Raw genomic sequence first — 8,208 nt, forward strand, 5'->3', positions numbered from 1 at the left:
GAGAGTAACCCAAGAAAATTCCCTCATGACTTATGTCATCAAACATACCTAGAGCTTCTTTACCATTATTATGCACAAAACATTTGCACCCAAATACTCTCAGGTGAGTGATATTAGGTTTTCTCCCTTGAAGTAACTCATAGAGAGTTTTCTCAAGAATATATCTGACCATGCATCTGTTCAGCAAGTAACAAGCAATATTAACTGCCTCAGCCTAGAAACTTTTAGGCAGTCTACTAACAATCAATATGGTCCTCCCCATGTCTTCTAGGGATATATTCTTTCTTTCTATAACCCCATTTTGTTGAGGAGTTTTAGGTGCAGAAATATTATGATCAATAACATGTGAGTTACAAAACTCAAGGAATTTGGAATTTTCATACTCAGTTTCATGGTGTGTTCCTATACTTAATACATTGCGTCCCAATTTTTGTTGAATCATTCTAACAAATACACAGAAAACATCAAAGGTTTTCATCTTTACATCCCAAAAACAAAGTCCACATATACCTAGAGAAGTCATCTACAATCACAAAAACATACATCTTACCTCCTCTACTCCTCACTCTCATTGGTCCACATAGGTCCATGTGAAGGAGTTCCAGAGGATTGGAGGTGCTAACAATATTTTTAGATTTAAAAGGTGACCTTAAATGTTTCCCTCTAACATAGCCATTACAAACCTTGTCTGAGGAGAACTCAACTTTTGGTAGACCAAGGACCAAGTCCTTTGCTGCCAACTTGTTGAGTTGAGAAAGATTGGTATAGCCCAGTCTTTTATATCATAGCAGTGGGTCATCTTCCACTATACTTAAGCATGTGTGCTCACTCTGGGGAAGTGACATAATAGATATCTTATAAATATTTTTATGTCTCTTACCTTTTAACACAACTTCATCAGTATCAAGCTTAGTGACAATGTAGATTTTGGAATTGAATTTTACTTCATTTCCTTTGTCACACATTTGAGAGATGCTAAGAAGATTGTGTTTAAGGCCTACCACATAATATACATCTTCTATAGCATGAGAGAGTGACTTACCAACCTTGCCAATAACTGTTATCTCGCCTTTTTCCCTATTTTCAAATGACACACTCCCTCCTCGGAAGGCTGTCAGTGAGAGGAAGTTTTTCTTTTGTCCTGTCATATGTCTTGAGCATCCACTATTTAGATACTAGTCTTGACTGTTCCCTCTTACTTTCGCCTGCACCAGAAATCACAAGTTAGTCTTGGGAACCTAGACAAGCTTGGGTCCTTTTTTGTTTGAAAGAGGATGAATCAGATCTCTTCTTAGCCAGAAGGGAAGAGGATTAGAAACTATTTTCTTATTAACCTTAACCATTTAGTATGGACAAGAGGCTTGGCTTTTGGCTCCTATCCCTTCTTGACATTATTAGCAATACCAAAGTTGTTTCTAAACGAGGCATAAATTAGGGCAGGACAAGTGTCTCTAAAGTATCCTAACTTTCCACAATGAGTGCACATTTTATCATAAATAATTCCTAGATACTTTGGATCAAACTTGGGAACATGTTTTCTGTAGCCAATTCCTGATTTGTTAGAGCTGCAAATTTCATTCAGCCAATTCAAGGTATCAAAAGATCTATGCCATTTGCTTAGTCTAGATAGTTCATAATTAGCCGTTTCTAGATTTTCTTTTATGACTTTATTCCCACATTCAGCATCACAAAGACTATCCTTAGCCCTTCTTAATTCCTTTTCAAGTTCATCCTGCATATCACTCATTTTTCCCTTACCATGTATATCAGGAGACTTCTCATTCTTAGAAGTGATCTCAAGAACCTAGTTCTTAAGGTCTTTGACATGTCCCTCTAGATTAGGTTTGTCAGATTCAAGATCTTTAAGATCAAGTTTGACACATGAAAGATTGCTTATTAACTGATCATTTTCAGCATTCATTTTATCCATTTCACTCATCATGGTCACAATTATGGCCATTGGTTGTTTTTTAGACATAACATGAATGTTTTCTTTTAAGTTAGAGATATTTACCCGGTTTGTTTCATCTTCAGTTTCTGAATCACTCATGACCATCATTCCTATCACTTCTTCCTCTTTTGGGGTTTCTTCAATCGCCATTAATGCCAATTCGATGTTTTCATCTCCAAAGTCAGCTTCCAAGGTCCTCCATATATCATGAGCAGAGATGCAAAAGGACACTTTGTAGATAATATTTTTGGGCAAGCTTATGTAAAGCAGGTCCTTTGCTTTAGTAGTTTTATGGACAATCTTCATCATCATCGTATTCCTCTACTCTCTTGTTGCACTTGTTACCTTCACCATCCATTTTGGTCAAGAGAATTGGTCCATGACGAACAATTACCCATAGGTCAAAGTTAGTGGCCTGAAGGAATGTTTCCATACGTAGTTTCCATTCATCATAGTGGTGTCCATCAAATAAAAGAGGTCTTCTAATATGCATTCCAAGTTGTACTAGAGGCTCTGTCTCCACTACTTGGTGTTCATCAATTACAGCATAAAGACTTATGGTTTCGTCCTCCTTTTCTTCCTCTTTTCACTTCCACTGTCCTCATATGCTGTCAAGAAGGCTGCTTCATTGCTTCAGGGAATCCCTTACCTAGGAAACCTTTTTCTCTCATCTTCTCCCGTTTCTCCTTTTCACCTTATTCTTTCCTCCACTCAATTTCCCACATTGGGCAATCCTTGACCATGTGGTCTAGCTTGCTACATTTGTAGCACCTATCATTATCAAATTCATTTTTCTCAAACGCTTTATGAACCAAGACCTTATTTGTGATGACCCGATAGGTCATCTTATGTTTTAAAACCTAATTCTGTGATCTGAAGCCTTAGAAATCTCATTTTTACCCTCCTCTAGTTGCGTGCACAGTCCGAGCGTATTTTCGAGATATGCCCGGAATCAAATTCTGAGGTCCCTAGCTCGAGATATGGAATTTTGATAAAAAATTAAAAGTTTGAAAGTTTAATGATTTTAAGAAGTTACCGATATTTGGTTTTGTTGATACCGGATCTGTATTTTAGTTCTGGAGCCCGGTATAGGTCCATTATTATATTTATGACTTGTCTGTGAAATTTGGTGAGAAACGGAGTTAGTTTGATGTGATTTGGATATTCGGTTGTGAAAATAGAAGTTTTAAAGTTTTCTTGAAAATTTCATTTGATTTGGTGTCCGATTCGTAGTTCTAGGTGTTATTTTGGCGATTTGATCACGCGAGCAAGTTACTATGATGTTTTTGGACTTGTGTTCACTTTTGGTTTAAAGCCCCGAGGGCTCGGGTGAGTTTCGGATAGGCTACGGGATGATTTGAACTTAGAAAGTTTGCTGGTTTTCACTTCTGTTGGTTTCTGGTGTTTCCTTCTTCGCGGACGCGAATATACTCCCGCGATCGCGAATGGTAAAATGGGTTGGGGGAGATTTTATTATACGCGAACGCGAAACCTTGGTCGTGAACACGGAGCATTAGGAGGCCTGCTCTACGCGAACACGACCAGCCACACGCGAACGCGTAGCGTTAGATAGCCGGGGCAGGAGAGTTGAGGTAACTCTACGCGAACGCGAGCCCAGTCTTGCGAATGCGAAGGTGAGGCAGGCTAGACCTTCGTGAACGCATGGAGTTACTCAAGATCACGTAAGTAAGTTGGGCCATGCTCTTCACGAACGCGTCAGGTTTCACGCGAACGCGATGAACACCTGACGCCAGTGACTTAAAACAGTCCCAGTTACGGGATTTTGTCATTCTTTCAAAAATTTCAAAACTAGAAGACCTAGAGGCGATTTTCCTAAAAGATTTTCTTCCCCAATTTGTTGGTAAGTGATTCTAACCTACTTTATTTCAATCACCCATTACATTTCATGAGTTTTCAACCTAAAATCTAGGATTTTCATGGGGGAAATTGGGGGTTTGGGTAGAATTAGAGATTTTTGCATAATTGGAATTTAGACCTCGAATTGAGGTCGGATTTTGAAATAAATTATATAATCGGGCTCGGGGTGAATGGATTTTGGTCCGAACCTCGGGTTTTGACTAAGCGGGCTCGGGGTCGATTTTTGACTTTTGGGGGAAAAGTTTGGGGAATCTAAATTTATGCATTGTAATTAATTTCTTTAGCAATATTTGATATTATTAAGTCGTTTGTGGATAGATACGAGTGGTTTGGAGGTGGATTCTAGGGGGAAACGGTAATTGAACATTGAGTGTCCTTTGGAGTGAGGTAAGTGTTGTGTCTAACCCTGACTTGAGGGAATAGGACTTGTTTGTCTATTTGCTACATGTTTAGATGTTGGGGAACAACGTATATGTGAGGTTACGAGTAATTATGCGTTATAGTCGGGTTAAAGCATGTGGGTGGGGGCTTAGTTTCTTGCAATTACAGCTTCCTTTGTTCATGTTATCCATGTTTAGACTAGTATTGTTAAATTGATCGTTCTTATCATGTTTACGGATCTTCTGGTGATAATTGAGTATTGATTTCAAAGTTGAGGTTGGTATTGTGGAACAAATATTGAAGTAAGGCTTGTACTTGTTATTCTATCTCCCTGTTGTTATTTAATCATTGCATTATGGTAAGGGAGAGTGTTAATGCAAGAAGGGTGATGTTGTGCCATATTGTGAGTGTTAATGCACGAAGGGTGATGTCGTGCCATATTATGAGTGTTAATGCATAAAGGGTGATGTCGTGCCACGTTATGAGAGTTAATGCACGAAGGGTGATGTCGTGCCTATCTATTGATTTATATTGTGAGGCTGAGAGTAAAAGCACGAAGGGTGATGCCGTGCAATTTTCTTTATTGTGTTTAGTTGTTTTTCACTGGTTAAAAGCATGTTGAGTGTTCTGGTTATCATTTCCGTTGTTTCTCCTATATCCTATGCCCCTTTAGCATGTTCCCCCTCCCAATAGTACATGTTTAGTTGTTTCTGTTATTTTCTTGTACATATACTGTTATCTGCACAGGTTTATTATGTGGGTGTCTTGTCATAGCCTCATCACTACTTCGTCGAGGTTAGGCTCGACACTTACTAGTACAGGGAGTCGGTTGTACTCATACTACACTTTGCACTTCTTGTGCATATTTTGGTACCGGTCCTAGCTGATCGTGATGCTTAGCAGCTTGGATTTGCTGTCAGGAGACCCAAGGTAGATCTGCTGGCGTCCGCAGACCCTGGAGTCTCTTCCTAGTTTTATCATTTACTTCTTCCTTACTTCAAAATAGTGTATTTTTTCTTTTCAGACTCTATTTGTAGTAAATCATTGTAGCTCGTGAGTTGTGACTCCAGATCCTGGTGGTAATAATTAATGAAATTTTTATATTATTCCGCGTTCGTTATATTCCATTTTAGCTTATTTGTTGTTATTTTCTGAATTGAATAAGGATTGGCTTAATAATTCTCCAATGTCGGCTTGCCTAGCAAGTGGAATGTTAGGTGCCATCACGGTCCCGATGGTGGAAATTTCGGGTCGTGACATGTTGGTATCAGAGCACTAGGTTGCCTAAGTCTCACAATTAATGAGCGAGCTTAGTAGATTCTAGGGGATCGGTACGGAGATGTCTGTACTTATCTCCTAGAGGCTATGAAGTTTAGGAACAAATTTCACTTCTATTCTTCTCTGTCGTGCGATTTTGTTCTCACAATGCTAATTGAACTCTTCTACTCTTATTCTCTCGCAAATGGTGAGAACACATACCGCATCTTCAGCTGAGCAGTAGCCAGAGCCTCCAGTGGCAGCTCCTACGAAGGGCAGAGGTCGAGGCCAAGGCCATGCTAGAGGCCGAGGCAGGGGCAGAGCTCGCCCCAGAGCCCTAGTAGCGGCACCAGCAGTGGAGCCTCAGGTAGAGTTTGATGAGGAGGTTCCAGCCCAGGCTGTGCCTGTCGGACCAGCTCAGGTTCCGAAGAGGTTCATTGCCACCCTAGTGCTTCAGGACGCTTTGGTCCGTTTGGTGGGTCTTATGGAGAGTGTGGCCCATACTGGCGCATTTCCCATGGCACCAGCCATCTCTCAAGCTGGAAGAGGAGCCCAGACTCCTACTACTCACACTCCGGAGCAGATGGCTCCCCAGTATCAAATTCCAGCCGCTCATCCAGTCGGAGTAGTTCAGCCGGTTATTGCGGCACAGACCGGTTATGGATCAGTTATGTCTTCTAAGGTTTTATGGAGATTGGACAGGTTTACCAAGCTCTTCCCGGTTCACTTCAGTGGTGCTCCTTCAGAGGATCCCCATGAGTATCTTGACAGTTGTCATGAGGTGCTACGGAACATAGGTATAGTGGAGACCAATGGGGTCGATTTTGCTGCATTTCAGATGACTGGTTCCGCCAAGAAATGATGGAGAGATTATTTATTGACCAGACCAGCGGGGTCGCCTATTGTTACTTGGGACCAGTTCTCTCAGCTCTTTCTAGAGAAGTTTCTCTTTATCACACTGAGAGAGAAGCACCGTCGTCAGTTCGAGTGTCTCCAGTAGGGCAGTATGATTGTTACTCAGTATGAGACCCGTTTTGTGGATTTGGACCGTCATGCTCTTTTTCTGCTTCCTACCAAGAGAGAGAGAGAGGGCGAGGAGGTTTATTGACGAACTTGCTCAGCCTATCATATTGCAGATGGCTAAGGAGAACGATAGTGAGATTTCTTTTTAGGCGGCTGCCAATGTCGCCAGATGAGTCAAGATGGTTCTTGCTCAGGGAGGTCAGGGGTATGACAAGAGACCACGTCATTCCGTGGAGGTTCAGCGGTGCCTCATCTGGAGGCAGGGGTACTTTTGGTAGAGGCCATCCTCCCATAACGTTTCATTCAGAACTCCAGGCATCCCACGATGCCTCAGGTGGTCGTGGCCCTCATATGCCTTATTCTGACCAGCTAGCCTACAGTGCACCACCAGCTAGCCTACAGTGCACCACTAGCTCCTGTTAGTGCACTTTCGCTTCAGAGTTTTCTAGGTGGTTACTCGGGTCGTCAGGGTCAGTTTCGTGGTCAGCAGTCACAGCAGCTGAGGTCCTGTTATACTTGTGGTGATCCGAGGCACATTGCTAGATTTTTCCCTCAGGCATCGGGCAGCTCACAACATCAGGGTTCTCGCGCCATGGTTCTAGCACCAGTTGCTGCACCACCTGCTCAGCCAGCCAGAGGCAGAGGTCAGGCAGCCAGAGGTAGAGGCCAGACTGTTAGAGGTGGAGGTCAGGCCATTAGAGGTGGAGGCCAACCAATTAGGGCATGTCCTAGAGATGTAGTTTAGAGTGATGGGGCCCAGCCCTGATGTTATGCTTTTCCAGCCAGGCCTAAGGCTGAGACATCTGACGTTGTTATCATAAGTACTATTTCAGTTTGCAACAGAGATACTTCAATTCTATTTGATCCGAGTTCTACTTATTCCTACGTGTCATCCTATTTTGCTTCATATATGGTTGTGCCTCGTGATTCTTTGAGTGCTCCTGTGTATGTGTCCACACCTGTGGGAGATGCTATTATTGTAGATTGTGTTTATCGTTCGTGTGTGGTCACCATTGGGAGTCTTGAGACTAGTGTAGATCTTCTACTTCTCGATATGGTCGATTTTGATGTTATCTTGGGTATGGATTGGCTGTGACCTTATCACGCTATATTGGATTGTCACGCCAAGACGGTGACCTTAGCCTTGCCGGGGTTGCCTCGAGCCTCGATTAGAGTGGAGAGGGACTCCTGGCCATTCTACCAGCAGGGTTATCTCTTATATGAAGGCTCGATGTATAGTCGAGAAGGGGTATCTAGCTTATTTGGCTTATGTCCGCGATTCTAGTGCGGAGGTTCTTTCCATGGATTCAGTACCCATCGTTCGTGAGTTTCCAGAGGTGTTTCCTGCAGACCTGTCGGGGATGCCACCCGATAGGGATATTGATTTATGCATTGATTTGGCTCCGGGTACTCAGCCCATCTCTATTCCGCCATACAGTATGGCCCCGCCAGATTTGAAAGAATTGAAAGAACAATTGCAAGATTTGCTTGATAAGGGCTTAATTAGACCTAGTGTCTCGCCCTGGGGTGCACATGTGTTGTTCGTGAAGAAGAAGGATGGATCGATGAGGATGTGCATAGATTATCGGCAGTTGAACAAAGTCACCAATAATAACAAGTATCCATTGCCGAGGATTGACGATTTATTTGATCAGCTTCAGGGTGCCAAGGTGTTTTCGAAGATTGATTTGAGATCTGGCTACCATCAGTTGAGGATT

Source organism: Nicotiana tabacum, chromosome 14 (assembly GCF_000715075.1).
Source record: "Nicotiana tabacum cultivar K326 chromosome 14, ASM71507v2, whole genome shotgun sequence".
Lineage (NCBI taxonomy): Eukaryota > Viridiplantae > Streptophyta > Magnoliopsida > Solanales > Solanaceae > Nicotiana > Nicotiana tabacum.